Raw genomic sequence first — 19,832 nt, 5'->3', positions numbered from 1 at the left:
CATGACTAGATCAACAATATATAACTCAGAATAGAACAGTATATACTAAATAGACTGATGTGCATTTGAAAATATTCTTTGCTGATCATATGCTTTTGATGTAGAGCAGTGGTCACCAACTGGTTTGTCAAATGTTCATAAAGATGCTGCATGAACATGAGGAGCCAATTCTTTGTCTTGATTCTGGGTGTGAAATTTCTGATGCTGATGACCTAGACTATGCTCCACACTGTTGTTTCGGTCGCACTCACCAGAGTACACTACAGTTCACTACTACTGTAATATATAGTGAATGACATGCACTACATGTCGTTCACTACAAGTACATACAGTACCTCAGGATGTTGTGGCTTCTTGTTCTTCCCTAAATGGAGGGATGCTCGTTCCAGTAAGACCCATTTTTACTCAATCTATTGGACCGGGTCCGAGTTTCCTCCTTAGAGGACTCATCAGATGAGTCTTCTATGTCATCAAAGGTACATTCTTCATTTAGGAGAGCTGGATTCCAGGACAAACCCACAACTCCAGCTTGATCCTGTGGAACATAGTCTAGGTCATCAGCATCAGAGATTTCAGACTCAGAATCAAGACCAAGAATTGGCTCCTCATTTTCCTCATCCTGTTCTTCATGCAGTATCATTATGGCCATTTCAGAATATTTTCAATTGCACATCACTCAGTCTATTTAGTATATACTGTTCTATTTCCAGTTTTATTTTGTTGATCTAGCTATGGTTAGCTAGCTAGAAAATAATATGTCAACAAGCTAAAAGCTAACTAATATTGTACATATTTCTCTTTCTCACTAGTAATGGATTGTAAAATAAGACGTACATGCATCAGATGTGCAAAAGCAGCTGTGTGAGATGTATGGCAGGTGCTCCGTAGTGAATACACTGTATGGGTCATTTTTTAACCATGTGTGTAATATTGATGTAGAATTACAAAATAAACGTTTGTTCATAAAGTAAGAAAGGAAAAATAATGATTTGTGGTGATCAAAAACAAGATATTTAATGAATATGTGGAATATTAAATGATAAAAACATTTATTTCAAAGATATAGCAAAGAAACACTCAGCCCTGCATCAAATTACATAGGAAATGAATACGGGTCACTTTTTACCCATGTTGTGCATTAGAAGGGGTTTGCATAGCTTGTGTATCAAAGGGTTAACAACCACTGGTCGTCACAGACCCATCTCTGAAATGTGTATGGTAATTAAATGGTATGCACTTTAACTTGTATATCATTTTAATGCACCAAAAAAGACAAACTTTTGAAAGAGGTCAATGTAGCTGACTGAGCTACTGATTTATACTGAGACTAAAATAGCTAGTCCCTATTTACAAACAATGTTGCAGTTTGATTAAGAGAGAGAGGCAGAGGGAGAGAGAGAAAAAGAGAAATAAATCTTGTTGGTGATAATTATTGATTTGACAGGGTCTAGAAGTTAGGTGCCAGTTGTACTGAGAGTAATGCTGAGTGATCACACACATACACACACGTTTGTACATCTATCTTAATGAGGAAACTCATTGGCATAATGCATTCCCTAGACCCTTTCCCTGACCTTAACCATCAAAACTAAATTCCCAACCCAAAACCCTACCCCAAATAAAGCTTAACTCTCAGACAATTCATTAGAAGTGGGTCAGAAAATGAGGACTGGCAAAAAGGTCCTCACTTTCCCAAAATGTCTTCACACTGTATGTTTGTAGGCTCAAAATGGTCCTCACAAAGACATTTCTACAAGTACACACACACACACGCAAGCTCTCTCTCTCTCTCTCTCTCTCTCTCTCTCTCTCTCTCTCTCTCACACATACACACACACTCACGTTTATACAAAGACAAATCATTCTCTTAAAATTAAGGAATGCCTGTTAGACTGTGTGAGTGCATGTATGCATCTGTGTCAGATACATATTTGAGGACATGAACATGTTAAGGGCTTCCTGTGCAGTGGGCCATTTGAGTCCAGTGTTTGTCAGTAATTGTGTATTTGGCCAGCCAGTATACAGACAGAACACTGTGATGTATTTTGACATCCTCTTTCCCTTGAGAATACAATGTTTTCACGTTTATTCATTCTTGACTATCTCTTCCATTAGAATGGGAAAGTCAGTCGTCAGTTTCAGATTTTTGTGTTGACAATGTGTCAAGAGGGCTCATTATGTTACAATTATTGACCAGACTCCACAGGATAACATAAAGGGCAGTGGCAGCATGATCAGGACCACAGGATATTAATATCCATATTTTACCATGCAAAATAAATATGTGCCAATTTTACCAGATGTTTTCAAAGTAAAATCATGAAACATAGTTTCACTAGTTTGAATGGGTCATTCAGTTTGACAACATAATTATCTTTTACATTTATGCTATTTCTCACACCTCACTTCCATTCATTTGTGAGCTGCATAAACCAAAAGATGAAAATCATGAAATAAGCCTGCTCAAAATTCACTGTGCCACATTTCTGACAATATAATGACTAAAAGTGACAAAAGACCAAACAAATCAACTGACATTTTGTGATTGTGCTGGACACTACTTGTTTTCAAGTTCATGCTCGATTCTGTATATAGATCATCCAGCTTAAAAAGATCTAATGGAAGAAGAGTTACACCAATAGAAGTTACACAGAATTACACAACATGTCTACTAGATGAACCAATGAAGCTGCAGAAAAACAGTCCTTGGCTAGGGGTGGAACGGTACACCTATTTCAGGGGTCGGCAACCCGTGGCTCTGGAGCCGCATGCAGCTCTTCAGCCCCTCCTCAGTGGCTCCCTGGACAGTGTTCTGCATGAACAATTATATCTTTCATGAACAATGAACTGAACGAATCAGTTTTCATATGATGAACGTGAACATGAGTGAACGTCGCTCACGTACATTTTTTAAATCATCATCGTATCAGGCCATCATGTGAAATACCAGGAGTGATAGAAAATGTGTGTGTGGGTGCTCCCAGACAGCACACACACACACACAGGCCCCGAGGCTCCGCCCCCACTCACTGGCTCTGAGCGACACATGCAGTGAGATCCGAGCTCGATCCGGTGAAGCAGCCGGTCAGTGACTTTGTAGAAGAACAGTGGAAACAGTGAAAACACCGAGTATCTCTGGTCACAGCTGCTCAGTGATCAGAGCAGAAGCTGCAGGTGGTTTGTACCAAGCTGGAGTTTCTGTGTCCTCATCCACTCGACTCTCACTTGAACTAATAAACACTCATCACTAGTTATCAGGACCTGATCAGTACATGTCTATGAGGCTGCATTTAAACATCATGAAAAATGACTCGTCAACATGTTGTGCTCAGCACAACTGGAACAAATGAATGTGAACTAGTTCAATTTTCATCTGCATGAACTGAACTTTGAACTCATGACCTATTTGAAAAAAATTGGTTTGGGCCACTGCACATGTGGAACGTTATGTTCATAGAACTCAATTTGAAACTTTGCAATTCCCCCCAGCAACGTTATCAAAGAACCACATGTTCATGTGCTCAGCACAGCCTCAAAGCTTTGGTGAAGCCAAAGAGTTTGAAGACCCTCCATTATCACTTAAGTCTGCCGTTCGGGAACACTATGGTTTCTTAGTAAACTGCAATGATGATGGTCAGATAGCTGGATTGGACAAAAAGCAGAAGAAAGCATTATATCGGCATGGCTATCGGGTATGTACTGGTAGCACATTGAACACATTTATCACTCAAACATGAACTTCAGTGGTAAAAGAAAAAAAGTAATTTGTCATTAGGTAAGGATGGAAGAGGAGGTCACTGAGGTCTGTAAAACCCCTAGTAACGGTAAGTTGGAAATGTCCCCCCCCCAATGTTTAAATATGGTCAAATTGTCCCCCCCAATAAACTGGCCGATGAATAATAATAATAAAACTGTTATACTATGACACCAACGGGAACCAGGTTCCAGTTCCGGGCTGGTGCTAGTGCTCGCTTTTCCACAGGCCAGCGCCGTTCAAAGAGCCAGGTCATGACGTCACTGTATACGTCTGTATTCCCAGCTGATGCTAGCGCTAACTTTAAGCACAACAACAAAAACAGCGGCAGATATATCGTATTTTAATGAGTGTTGCTTGTGCCTTTGCTTTCCTGTTTTCGAGCATACACAGACATCCAAACACAACTTGTCCAGCATATGTTTGCTGCTCGTCGCGATCGCTACGGAAGCCAATCAACCCTCAGAAATGTTGGCAGTCATTAACGTCATTAACATCGAACCCGGTGCTACTACTTCTGGTTTGAGGACTGTTTGCACAACTGTTTCCGGTTCAGGACGCCAGTCAGTGACAAGACAAAAAACAAAATGATTTTCTATACAAGTTGTCTCCAGGATCTACCAAAGATCACAATTAAAAACAATCATGTTCACTGCTATTGCTAACGTTATGCTGCTGCTATCACAATCCAGGTCTTTCCACCGGAAACAGTTTAGCTCACCCCGCATACCTGGAAGTTGAGAGACGCCATCTTGGGCAATGGGCATATTAGAAGCCACTCATTCACCCAGCGACCAACAGTAATGCGCATAAATTAAAATATTAATTATATTATATTAATATTAATATTGTTGTTGTTTTTATCAAAGATTTAAGTGAGTGCCGCCATGTCGAAGAGAAAGGGTAGCGATGATATTAAGACGTTTTTTGGGCCTCAAAAAAAACAAGAAAAGTGAATTCAGAACAGTGTGGAAATGAGTACCAGTAAGTTCATTACTAGTGCACAAGATGTGTCAATGCTTCTTGATGCTACTTTAATCATCATTGCTATTCAGACCAGAAATTTTAAATGATTAATTCTGGAACATAATGGCCAAAAACACAACCTATTCACTGATAATATTTCTTTCATGTTCAGTTTGGTGCGTTCAGAGTAAAGGAGAGAATGAGGATGCTGTCAGGGCAGGGAGAGCAGGTGAAAACTTTCGTTTTTTAATGTCTTTTAAGTTCTTAAACTAAAAACACTCAATAGGCTCCAAATTGTACAGACTGGTTGTTCCTGAGTCAAGGGTGAGGACAAGGGGTGACCGTGCGTTTGCTGTCAGGGCTCCTCGACTCTGGAACGACCTGCCTGAGGAGCTCAGGCTTGCTAAATCAGTGTCTTCTTTTAAAACACTTCTTAAACACTTTTATCATAAGTCCTATCCATAAATGAAAACTTTGATATTTCAATTTTCTTGGTGTTTTAATTTCCACTGCATTTTACATTTCATATATGTTTTATTGTGTTTATATTCTGTAGCCGATTTATTATTTTCTTTTTCTATTTTCTTTTGATAAGTGCTTTATAAATAAAGTTTATTATTATTATTATAATATTTCATTCATATTCACTGTAGTGCGTTCAGAGTAAAGAGAGAGAGGGAGATAGCTTGGTTGCTGCCCAATGTTGATGTTTAAAACCAAATAAGGACATAATGTCAGTCTAATGTATTTGTATTAATGTTTATTATTTTTGCAACTATCCAAAACAAAGACAAATACTGTCCAGATTATTCTCCAGAATACCCTCAAAGGTACTGTATGCTCAAAAAATATGCTGAAAGCATCATATGGCAAACTCAAGCCAAACAAGAAACAACAGCATATTGACAATGTTAATCTCAATGTTCATCCCATTTAGATATCACTGTTGAAAGTTTGGTGCTTGTGGAGTTGTCCAATGCGTCTCCGTTGCAACCTATCCAGCATGGTCTGCCTTTGGTGAGGGGCAGGAGGGCTCTCTGTATCAGCTGTATGCTTGGCCAGCAAGTTGTATCGAAGACTGGACGTACTCTGGTGGTGACTCATTTCACATCGACAGTAAATGCATATAACTTTGGTCTTGTCGAGAGAACCATGTGGCTTGGTTTTGAAGCTGAACTTGACAAAGACCCTTTTCCTCATCCATTTGAGGCCTGTTTCTTCTTGCCATCCACAACTTTACCGTCCATCACTTCCTGATTTTACAAACTACAGGGCGGGCCGAGGGTCATAATCACAGAACGTGCAGGCGTTAATAAAAATAAGTGGCGCTAAAAGGAATTTGGGTTAACTCTTTATTATAGTGTTAACTTTGACAGCCCTAATTTGTACCTCAATATTTTACACATTTATGTATGTTATATATAATTTGATATACTTATGTAATAGTATTTTTAAAAATATGAAAAATGAATATATAAAGTTATATAAAATACACATAAACATGTTTATATTACCAAGCACACATTAGACTTACAGTATGATAATACAGTATCAAACATTGTTTTAAATAGCAAAATACATACAAATTTATCTCGAGTGTTAACAATGAGTTGTGAGCTTTTGGTCCCCCCCAATGTTCACTTCATGACTACGGCCTTGAACCACACCATCAGTTTCAATGATACTGCCTCTCAACTGTGAAAGAAATCAAAGCTACCATCAGAGGGAGCCTGAGAGACAGATACAGTGACAGTGCTCTTCAGGACATCCTACAGTCTCACCACTGTGACGGAGGCCATTAAAGAACAAGGAACTGAACTCTTTTAAATGTTGCATTATGCTGTTGTGCATAAACGCCACCATTGCTTAATTTGAAACATTTTATTGGTGCTACAATATTAATTGTATTAACTTAAAATATATCATTATTTCCGTCATGTCAGCAAGGCCCCAGAGACAACAGAAGCCACGTTAGTCCCAGGGAGAGCAGACCCAGAGGAATCCACAGAGTCTCCTCCTGTTGTGGCTAAACTGTTTGACTGAGGAGGGAAACAATTAAGTTTTCTTTACAGCTGAAAGAAGAGGTTACTCATACATGATTCCTCCCTGAATTCTAAGCACCTTGCATGGTGCCAATGAACCCAAATATCCTCATGTAGCGATGTTAGCAAAGTGTTACCTGGCTGCATCTGCATCATGTTGACAGCGAAGCCAAACATTTCTCGGGTCATTTGCAGTTTTAGTTTTTAACGGGGCCATCAGAGGAATTCCGGCTGCTTCGAGCATTTCTGCATTGGCTTCGGCCTTCATGTAGATGCCATCTTGAAAACCTTTATAACAAACATTTTCCAAAGACAAGACAGATCAAAGAACAGTTTATAAAAAACTGAAGCATGATGGAAACCATACAAAAAGTAATACCCAACACTACTCAGTTACTGCATATCTGTCCAGGGTGCCACCTGGGACAATATCAATATACACACACACACACACAACTGCTGTGTGCAAAATCCCCCCAAGTGGTAACATCCTTACTGTTGAACAGTCAAGGGAACCCTACATTTCTAGTATCACTACTAAATATGGTGTAGGATTAGCAACAAGTGTCAGTATGCTGTTGAATGTTCATGCATCTACAATACAATACATTAGAACATATCATTCTGGGATGTGATGACTGTTGCAGTCTTATCCTTTGGTCTAAATGTGTTTAACTGCAGAGTTTATAACAGAATGATACCAACTGGCACTTTGTGAGTGTGTTGCTGAAAGATACCTGTGATACACAATAATGCACAGGTCACCTGCCTCCCTTTGGACTCTCCTGGTGTCCAGGGAGGACAGAGCGGAGGGCACTGGGACATGTTGAGGGCTGAGCTGGGCCCTCTTTGCTCCCTAGCTAAGTTGCAGCCCCAGGCAATTGTAGAAATCCAGGAGAATTGTCCTGGCTCGTCCAAAGAGCATTATGAGCCATCTGCAGCCCCTGAGGACACACTGTCTTTTAAACTGCTCTGTTGCTTACAGAGACTTACACAAGCCTTGAGAGTATCATTCTATTACATGAAAGCACATTTTGTCAATTGTTGAGTTGTGGTTAAATGTGTTGTTCAAATTGTTATTAGTTGTGGCATATAAATACATAGAAGCATAGAGCATAAAATCAACACATTTTTGAGAATGTTGAAGTGTGGAAATCTTTGGAAAATATATGTATGAATGCTCACTCATACACATTCATTATCTCAGTGTTTTAAACTATGTATCACATCAGTCTATCAGTGTTTTCTCCTTGTATTTCACTGTTTCTCTTAAGTTTGTGTGAGAAATATAACTTGCTGTTCAAGTTCCATCTCTGTATTTTCAAACTGATCAAAAATCTTTGTCAAAATCGTTTTTACAACTATTTCTATTAAGAAACAGATCAAGATAGCCTGCACTCTAACTTAAAGGTGTGTTTGGAGTTGAAAGGAAGCTTAACAGCCAGCTACCTCTTATTAGTGAACTCAACCTCTTTTCAACATAGTTATTCTAGTAGGCCAGCCACAGACTGAGTTACATACCATGAATTGGAAACGTAAGTGCTTTCTGCAGCACTCTTTCTCTTTCAAGGCCAGAGATCAGCAACCATTTGCCATGGAAGGCAGAGTGTCGGTAGCTTTTCATTCCATCCAAACACTACATCAGAGACCTTTTGGAGAAAGGTCCAGTGTGTGCAGCTGTGCCTGTGTGTCGGAGAAAGTGTCTAAAGCATTATTGCAGTAGTGAGTGTAACAGACTGAGAGCCTGTTAACAGATATTTCTGTAGAGCTCAGCTCAGCAGGATTTATTTAACAATTAAAATACCTATTTTGCTCTTTCTGCATTTTTTTATTTAGGATTGTTTACAAAAATCCATAATATCCACTAACACAAAATTAGTACAAAAAGTTATAACAAATAAAACACATTTTTCAACTTCTTCATTTACCATTTAAATAATACTGAGTTCAATCAGCGCAGTAATGCATTAACAAACCATCAATCCTTTGACTGAGCTAGTCATTTTCTTTAGGCTCCAAAATATAATTATTAGTAATGCAGAATTTCTAAGTTCTCACATCATTTAACCTCACTTATATTGAAAAAAAAGCTGATTGGTAGGAATCATTCAATTCAGTAAGATTGCAGGAGCTTAAGACTTTCAAAGTCTAACCTTTCAAAGTATTTACAACCCTCAAAAATGCAAAAAACTGTAACACCAATTACAAAATAATTCTAAAATTATTATAGTGCCTGCTAAATGTCACAATGTCCAGGGGACACACAAGTCAATTTGGTCTTCAATACAGCAGGTCTGGCCCATTGTATGATAGCTAAAGCAATCAATCATAAAATTATCAGACATATTTTCTAATTTAGAGCTTGATTATAGCAGTTAGCTTGCCTGAAGAATTAACACTGAATTAATATCCACCAAAATCCTCCCTTATTGTCCTCCATAATTACTCACAACTTTTTACCTGAAAACAAGATTGACATCTATTTTAATGAAAAACTCATCTATGGTTTTTGGTACAAGTGGAAGATTAATAAATGTCCATTGTGATATAATTTTAGGCAGACTAATTGGCACTGCCATTGTGAAATCTATTGCAATTTTATTGAGCTGACAGTTAATTTAACTATGACTTCCAGACTTCCCTTCTTGGTTAAGAATTGGTGTGATCCAGTATGACAAGTTTGATTGTGTTGTTCAACCGGTATTTAGGGATTCATTAGCAGAAACTTGAGGCAACTCTCACTCTTTTCAGTCATGCTTACAAACATCCCAGCATTGCATCTTGATTAGCAACAGTGCCTTTAGATGAATTCATTTGTTGATCTGCTCACTGACATCACCGTTTATCCATCTAATCTAAAAAAACAAAACGAGTTGACACAGTTCCATCCACCTATGACAGTAATTTCCAATAAAGCTCAGGCTTTTGCGATAATGATTTCAAAACAAAAAGTATGTATGTAAAGTACTGTAAATGCTAGTATATCCTCCACCCACCCACATGCACCCACACACACACACACACACACACACACACACACACACACACACACACACAAATACTTGCTCTTTTATCTTTTAGAGGACACTTATTTGCATTATGCATTCCATGGCCCCTTATTCTAACCACCTTAAATCATCACAACTTTATGTGCAACCTCAACCCTTACCCAAACCTAACAAAACCTAGTTCTGAACCCGAAAACCTTCTGAAGGTGTGTCAGGAAGTGAAGACCAGACAAAATGTTCATCCTTGTCCTCATTCTGTAAGGTCTTAAATTCAAACCGGTCCTCACAAAGATAGTAGTACAAATACACACACACAGAGACACAAAGTCACACTCACAGCTTGATGAGCGCATGATGTGTCAGACCTGCCAGTGACCCAGAAGATTGAAGTGAAGCACTCTGACAGAGCGTGTGTATATACGTGTGTCTTTGTATGTATGTGCGTGTTGGTGTGCGTGTGTGTACCGGTGTGTTTGACAGTGGAAAAAGAGCATTTGAGGGCAGAGAAGGCCAAATAAGAGCTCACCCTCCTCTCTGTCCTCTCCAACACACACACACACATACAGAGGTGACATCTGGAGTGTTTCTGCCTCACTGCTATTGTTGCTCTCCTGGTTGGAGTGACAGTCGGGCTGACTCTCTCTCTCTCTCTCTCTCTCTCTCCCTCCCTTATTTTCATTTTTTTTAAATAAAAGCCCTGTGTATTCAGCCACTGATGCGTGTACCAATCATTCATAATTGCTTGCCCTAGAAAGTGATCTCTTTAATTTATGGATGTGTGTCTGCCATTAGCTTAAGGACCTGCAAAAAGTTGTTGATGTGCCATTCGACTGTATTTGTGTCACCTTCAATTACATACTTAGACCACTGAGCCGGCATGTGACATACTTGAGGAAGGACAAACACAAACTCTTTTACCATCTTACAGTAACCACACATCCCATCTGACCAATACAATATTGTTCAAAACCAATCTTACTTTTACAATTTTTCTTAAAAAACATTTAGTTCTGTGCTAGTGTCTGGAATTTGTGAGGAACATTGATAACTTGTCAGAAAACACGTTCCTGGAGGATGGTGCACCTAAATCTGATCCAGTCAGAACATTGTATGTGTACATTCATACATTAATGATGAGTTACTTGGCATGAGTTGAATACCAAGTAGTGTACAAAGTTCTAACCAACTAACTTTGACTACATCCTATATCTGATATCGTCAATATTCTTACTTTGGCTTGTTATCAATTATGTAAAATATTACAACACATCAGTTTTGTTTTATTAAAATTTGATTAGATTTGGACAATTTCTTTCAACCACATATCACTGTTGTACTTACTATTGTACTCAGTCAGTAAACAACCAAAACCACTATAGTATTCTGTATGCAATGATTCTCCACCCAAATGTTTCTGTTCTAGTGTAAGTGTTTTTAACATATAAATCAAAAAAGGCATCTTTCAAATTATTTTCTTAGATTCGCAACACTGTGGGGACCTAATGACATGAATGCACATGTGCATACACACAAACACTCATCAATAAATCAATCAAATTTTATTTGTAGAGCCCATATTCACAAATTTGGTCTCATAGGGCTTAACAAGGTGGGACATCCTCTGCCTTTAACCCTCAACAAGAGTAAGGAAGAACTACTAAAAAACAATTTCAACAGGGGGAACTAAAACATACAGTAGAGACCTCAGAGAGCCACATGTGAGGGATCCCTCTCCCAGGACGGACAGAAGTGCAATAGATGCCACATGTAACTGAGAACATCAGTTATGTATTTGAGTAGGGATATTGTATATCAAGCAGTCTTGTGGCGCACACAGTACAGAAGTGTACCTACAGTAGGGTGTGAAGCATCGTGTATGTGTTGCTGAGTTTTATACCATTCTAGAATAAAGAAGTGTAATCACATTACTCACTTATGTAAATAAATGGTTGTGTAACAAAACTGACCCCCATGGTCAATTTGAATGTAGAGGGAGAACATTGAAAATATGATATTTCAAGGGCTTTTACTTTGAAAATTTATTGTCAGACTTAGACTCTGTGGAAACTGGTAGTTTCTCATTGACAGTCTGTTATTTTGTTGCTTGTATTTAAGTTTTTCTTCTTGGGAAAGTTTTACTAATTCATAATTAAATTAATTTCTTAATTCTCAAATGTCTGTGAAATAGTTTCACATTTCATCTCATTGATTTTATTTATTAAATATCATTGCTACATTCAGTTAAATAAATGTTGTGTTTTTTAATTAATTAATTAATTTGTTACCTTAATAATTCATTCATGCATTGAGAAACTGAACAAATGTGACATCCCATCGACAGGAAGGTTGCTTTTATTTTGAAATCAGTAGAAATGATGCATCATGAAATGAGTGGGGGCTAGTTTGACCATGTGTTTCGTAGTAGTTTCACCAATACCACAATGCAGCTTTCACCTCATGTTGTCAGGGTATTCTGCCACCAGAATATAAAGTCCTATTTAGCACTATGCCACAATGAACACTTTACTTCTGTGAAGTGTTTTCCTTGATGACAAAAGCAGTATAGGAGAAATGTGATTCTTGATCCAAAATTTGCAAAACACTTTTTTATGGTCTGCCATTCAACCCAGAATCCAGAGAAAGTGTGCACTATCATGACTATAACATGTTCTTGTAGTCATGGTTCCCTTCCCTTTCTTTGAATTGTAAATATTTTAACAAAACTGGAAGATACACAGTTGTGAGGTATGGTGGGGTGGTCTTAGTACAGGAATTCAGTGGTGGGCAATGGAACTTGAGTTCAGTTAGCCCATTGTCACAACTTCCAACAGCACATAAAAAAATAACTTTAGTTCTATTTCATTTTTTATTTTATTGGAGGGATGTATATATGTACATATAATATGCACACAATTTATGTTATTCACAAATCCTATAGACGAATAAGAGATAATAGGGTGAGATGATGTTTCCTCTTACAGTGGCCTTGAGGACTGATTGTCCTCATTCTGCTTTGTTTTAAGATGACAGAAATCACTAAAACAAGTAAAGCAGTTTTTAAAACTTAGAAGTAGTTCACCAATTATTAAGGATTGTAAGACTGAATGTATCCTTAATAACTTGTTCTTTTTTTTGTTTTTCTCTTTTTAACAGATTTATCAGATAAAAGTTGGAGGGCTGTTACCCAATGAGATTAAACCGAGCCAGTGGACTCCAAATCCAGTGGAATTCACAGAAAGACACGAGAACAGAGGTATGCATGTGCAAACACAAACATGGCTCAGAAGTTTGAGCAGGTTGTCCACTTATCAGAGGGTTGGTGGTTCAACCCCCAGCTCCTCCATGCCAAAGTTTCTTTGGGTATGACACTGAACACTAATGATGTATGATAGGGCACTAAGCAATCAACCCTATTTATTATTTCCATTACCTTCCCCTGCTACACTGGAAACAATACAGTTATCCATTTATTTGTCAGACCACAAGCAAGAGACTTCCATGCTATTTGCTGAGGTCCATCGCAAAAACAAATATTCAGATCACAATAAACCTTATTTTATAGAACATTGATAATTTGTTTACTGGTTTAGTGTTTAGAGCATCACTGACCATCACTACAAAGACAGAGGTCCTTTGCCCACTTTCTTCAAATATTATTGATCCAGAACACAAATGAAAATGTAGACTTTGTTTGTACAACATATCAAGGCTGAGCTGTTACCACAGAAAAATATAGTTCATAGCTCTGTCCAGATAAGTGTTTAAGGTCTATATGAGATCAAATGTATTTCCTTACTAACATGCCTGACGTATATTCAGTATATCATGCATATATATCATAACTTCATGTATACTTATCATTTGGTGGCTTAGTTGCAAGGCTTTGCTTTCACTGCTGGTATTGGAGTCAATACTGATAAGAACCGATCTGGAAGACAATGTGGGTTTCTTCGTCATTGTCTCTTTTAAGGGCTTGAAAACTTCAGTGTAGTGAGGACGCCAGGTAAAATTGTTGGGAAAAGTGAGTATTTAAACAAAAGAACATTGTGGATGTAGCCTTATTCAGAGCAGTTTGCGGTGGTTTGTAATTTACCTAGCAGCCATTTGTAGGTGGCTGAGGGGAGATGGTATCCCCTGTAAACCAAAATTACCCTATTAGCTAAAACACCCGAGTCAAGAGTGGGCTTTTTAGGGGGTTTAATTTGTTTAATTACTGCTACATTTCAGAGTAATCTTTTCCTTAAATTTGTTCACAGTATTATCTGATAAACATCCACTATAGTAGAAGTTTAAACCAAAATCAATGTAGTTGATGATTGTAAATGCCAATGTATCTAAAGAAAAGTGAGACAGAGGAAGGTTTTGTGGAAGTTTTATAAAATGTTCCATTTCTATGCCATATGTCAGAGCAAGATCAAGAGTACAATTAAAATGGTGAATAAAACCAATTGAGTCTATTAGTGCAATATATAATAATAATGTATAATAATAATAATGTAATAATAGTAATGCCAATCATCTGCATTGGATTATTGGCCTGCTAATTAATTAATTAATTTTGTGTTCATTTTTCTCCTTTTTGTTCACTCAAGTTGAACTTGTCTCCGAGGCCCTTGGATAAACCAAAGGCGCTGTTTGTCAGATTATTAACATTTTATTGTAATTGATATTGATATTAATAATTGTAAAAATCGGGTTAGGGTTATGCATATGGTTAAATCGCATATGTTTAAATCGCAGCAAACTCTACACTGCACTCATTTCGGAACATATAATGTCGAAGCCAATAAGTGAGCTGAGAAAAAATAATCATCATTTAGCTGCAATTTACTTTCTTACCTTTGTATTTGCACATCATATTTTAATGGCACAATATTTTGTCCAATTTATCCACCTGACAGTGTAAGTATCATACCCGGCACAAATCGCGATTTTTAAAATTTGTATTTATTTATTTATCTGGCTGTAACAGTTTAGTCCGGACACATATATTGGACATACTGTTCTTGCCTCTCTACCTACTTATGTTTTACATTTTTGCATTCTATCTATCTATCTATCTATCTATCTATCTATCTATGTTTAGCGGAATTTTTAAAATATGCGAGCCACGGACAGACAGACAGACAGACAGACAGACGGACAGACTGACAGACTGACAGACATAGATTTATGGAATTAGATGATGTAAACACATCTCATTACGATGAAATTCTGATCCTTTTGCATCTCTGCAAATCTTTTTTTTTACACACCCCATTCTTCCCATTTCTCTCTTGCTAATTAAAATTTCTTCCCATCTTGCTCTCTGAGAATACTCTTATTTTATTTCTTCTCTCTTTTTGCCACTACTGAACAGGAAACCTGCTGAGAAACAGTCCCTCAAAGTGAGCCAGACCTTTGAAAACTGGCCTTTTTTTAAAACAATTTTTATATTTGAGCACACTGCTGTGCTTTTAACTCAAAATGTATAACTAACATGTAAGTAAAGTAACATTTGTTCCATCAAACAGTTGTATAACCTTTTTTTTCAAACCTTTTACATCACACAATATTATAGTTAAGAAGTGAATAGAACGGGGGGGGGGGGGGGGGGGGGGGGGGTAAGGCCTTGTATGGTCACACTCTTCATCTGCTGAATGTAAGAAGTGGACCAGTTTCCTTTTTGTCCTCTCAAGCTTGCCTTCTCTCTCAACCCAACTTTATCTCCAACTAAGCACTTAACTTGAAAAGCAAATGGGTAGTCATTCATTACAGAAAAGGAATAATCAACAATCATGATGATTGAGGATCAAATGTGGTTTAAAAAAACATTTTTGACGTATAAAATGTACTGTTTCAGCATCATACAGTTCATAAAGAATATAGAACATGAGAATGTAGGTATTTTCAGAGCAAATGTTATTGAAGGTTTCTTTAAAGCATAATGGATTTATTATGTTCCCTCTGTCCCATTCTGTCTTCATTAATTCCTCAGATTTCCTTGACATGTTCGCATCTGGCTGCCATGTCCTTTAACATCATCCATCAGCCGCTACTGTGCAATTACTGTAACTATTAACCTATACGATGATTAACGATTTACGTCTTGTTGCTCATACTGAACAACTCATATTTCTTATCATGCCAATCCATCTCTAAGTCCATTCTAATCAAAATAATTATTCAACCATATGTGATAATTAACCAATTCAGTCTGTGTTGATAGATTCATCAAAAGCGTCTGGATGATGTAGGCTTATTTATTTATTTTAGATATACATGCATCATCATGTCTAATTGTTTCATCATCCTCATGTACCCTACCATACTTGAGCTGCGATCTGAGGCTGGTCCATTTCCTGTTCTCGATATAGGTTGCTATCTGTTTGCCTCGGGAGTGGATTCCTTCAAGCACAATTTATCCCATTGTATCGGTAGCTCAGCGGGAAAGGGAAGGAGGGGTCTGGCATGTTGTTCTAGTTTAAATTCTCATGTAGTCTTTCTATCTTCTCTATTTCCGAAATCATATCTGCTCCTGCTTTAAGTTGAAAGAGTATGAGAGATCATATCGGACTTGGCCATCAGCAATTAATAATCAATCTCCTAGTCAGTTTTTTTTTCCCATATTGGTTGTTAAATAGTCTCTGCCAGACCATTTGTCCCATGATATTCAAAGGACATCGCAACCAATACTGCTAATTTCAAGGGAGGTGAAGTTCCCTTGTGCTTCTTAGAGTGTGAACATTCCAGGTGCTAATATTAATGTACTGTTTGTTAAGTCACTGCAACACTGGATGTGTCAGACTTTGGGGTTCCTGAAAAAGTGATTTCCCCCAGAGGTACATGCAGTGCAGTCAGCCGCTCCCCCAGTATCACCGTCACCATGGTCCCACTTTTCGAGGAATGTTTTTTTGTCATTTGTTGACCGTATCATAGAGTGACGGTTCAGCCGCCAGTGCTGTCATCTAACACCCTGCTGCCATTGTCTTCACGGTAACGGTGGTCAAGGCGGCTGACAGGTACTAGTACTTGCACAGGAGACATCTTGGAAATCTTGCAGCAGTTTAAAGGCACTCAATCATCAATAAGTGGTCAGATGCAGTTTTACATTTTGCCCAGCGCAACAGATTGGGCTATGATTGGGCTATACGAATACACCAAATTCCAAATAAGTCAGCCCAGGAATTGCCTTTTATTAAATGTCAGATCACATTGTGAAGGAGCTATGACTAAGTATTCTCTGTTGATACATAGCTGGTAGCATTAACAGCTGTTTACTTTCCGATGTAGGATGAACATTATTTCTTTACCTGCCATGAGGTGTCGTTAGAGGTGGAAAACAACACCAAAGTTTATTCTTGTTTTACTTTTATTTTGCCTACATTTCTTTGCTTTTATTGGATTTAGTATTACTAATATAAGATGCTCTTGGGCAATTAACAACCTTTTTTAAAATCCCATGGGTGGCTGAAGCTAACCAACCACCACAAGTTTCTAACAAGAAATTAGTGTTATGATTAATTTGTACTACGTGTGAAAAAGGGGCACCAGCTCCTATCGAAGCAAATTTATATAATTTTATCAATAATCAGTGTCAGGTTATGAAAGTCATAAATGCTTGATTCAATTAATCTCCATTTTCTACTTTAAAAGAAGAGAAAGGCATCAACCAGATACAAAATATGAGATTTATTGACTAATATTGAAAAAACTAAATTGGAATAAATGAACCATATGGATTTTTAGCAATGGAATAGAAAGGTGATCATTTGGGTAATTGTGGCAGTTAATATGTAAGAAGAATTTTACGGTGATAATGTCAACTATAACTATGATTGAATGAGTGAGTGAATGAATCTACAGAGGCAAATTTAGAGATTATAATTTTGGTAAAGACATCATCCAGTCATTAATAGCAGCATTGGATGATTGCCTGGTTGTTTGGCTTCGCACATATTGCACATGAGATGACTTATAAGATATTCTGTAGATAAACGTTAACGGTGAGACATTTTAAAATGTAAGAGGATAAGAACAAGGTGCCATAACAAAAGTAAAGCAAAAGTTTAAAGTGACAAAAGTGTGGAAAAAGTAGGGTCACACTGTGGTCTTCACTTTGGAGGAGAAGTAATGAATTTGTGTTGTTTAATTGTGTTACTTAATGTATAAAGGGAGAGGTCTCATTCGGGCTCCACCATGCAGTTTTGAAAACCATCTAATTAAGCAATGTAAGGCCAAAGATGAATTACACAAAACATTTAAAGTTTATTCTACAACAGTGCAATCAATTGTCATAACAGTAGTACAAATTACAAACATTTTAAAATGAATACAGTTATATGACGAGGAAAATAAAACATTACATAGCTAGTTGCAGTATATTTAGATTTAAAAGCATTTTAGATTTAAAACTGTACCGCTAAGTTCTCAATGTAACTTTCATTAAATCTTCTTTCATGCATAGGAAAAGAGATCGGTAGCTTCAGCACATTAGCCCTACAAATTACTCTTGGGGTATTATGTGGAATTCACTTACAAAAAAAAGCTAAATTAATAAATATATCACTAACGGACAAACAAACAAAGCAGAGGAATCTATCTGTGCTTTGGGACTTGTGCAGTTTTCTTAATGAATCTCATTGCACACATTCACTCTGCTGGAATCAAAACCAATTACAGTTCTCTTCTCCTGGCTGAGCTGCGCCAACACTGTCTTACAGCACCATAAACTGAAACCACCGAGGCAAGTTTCCCGAGAGTCTTGTCCTCATGTTCATGTGTTATAAAAAGGTGCGGTAAAATATTTTTTATTTTCCCTGATTGATGTGGATGATCTTGATTGTTGTGCAGAAGGGGGGTTTCACATAGAGTTCATCAAATGTCAAACTGTTGATTTCGACTGGACAGACTGTGGCAACCACTGTCTGCGTCACCTGTAAGTAGTCCACTCTGTAGTACAGATTTGAATGTTTAAATTGTCTCAGAACTATTCTAAAAGATTATTTTTTGATTAATGAGGTAAGATTTTTTTTGCCAAACACTTAGACCCAGGCCCATTTGAAATATAAACAGGTAGTGTTTCCTCTCTGAGTCAAATGTATGGCTGATAGTTAGAGCTATAGTCCTAGATTTGGAAGTGTTCGGAAGTTATATGGAGACTACCTTTTGTGAATCATTGCTCAGAAGTCATACCCAATATAAGAATGTTTCTATTGGTAATTTATTATCTTAATATTTATAAATTAACTTTTGGGCAAATACTAATAGCTTATAATGGGAATTCTGGACAGAAAAACACTTTTTGAGTGGCCAATGAAATGACCCATGATCAAGGACTGGCATTTTGTATTCAGTGTATTTTGTTCATCAAATTGTTATCACTCAGTGCCCCTCAGTGGGATCTTGACACCTGAATACAGTGGTCCCAGCATGCCCATCACTGCACTATATTCAACAATAATCCTTTTTTAAATATTGTATTCAGCTGCCTCTGGCTGGGAGTTGGCCTACTTCTCATTCAGTTATGTGCATGAGGATACTTGAGGACAGAACAAATCAAACACACACACACTCACACACACACACAAAGATATATACCTACACACTAATTCCACAAATGTCTGTCTTTCTGTCTGTATTTGGAACGCACATCTCGTGAACCCTTCATCTTATCGACCTCACACTTTTGTATTCTGAGTGGTCTAGGGATGTGCAGTGCCAAACTTGGAGCAATTTGGACACGCATTACCTATCAATATGAATTCAAATTTAATAAACAGGCGACCGCCACTCTGTAGCAGTCAGTCGGGTATGCCTCGTGTTTTCAGACTGAGTTCAACATGTCTTACTCTACCTCCTCAAAAAAACTACAGCAGTGGTTGACAACTCGGTCAAACCACTGGCAGATCATTTTGATCATTTGTTTTTTTTATATTACACCATATTGGACTGAGACAGACACACAGTACAGGTGCTGATCTCCATCATGGCACATTTATGGAATCACTTCCTCTTTAGCAAGTTGTCTTTAAAGTAAAAGCACAATGCTCCTTTGTTGCCATAGTGCTTTTTAGCAAGCCA

The sequence above is a fragment of the Hippoglossus hippoglossus genome, chromosome 1 (genome assembly GCF_009819705.1).
Source record: "Hippoglossus hippoglossus isolate fHipHip1 chromosome 1, fHipHip1.pri, whole genome shotgun sequence".
Classification (NCBI taxonomy): Eukaryota; Metazoa; Chordata; class Actinopteri; order Pleuronectiformes; family Pleuronectidae; genus Hippoglossus; species Hippoglossus hippoglossus.
Note: the sequence above shows the minus strand (reverse complement) of the source record.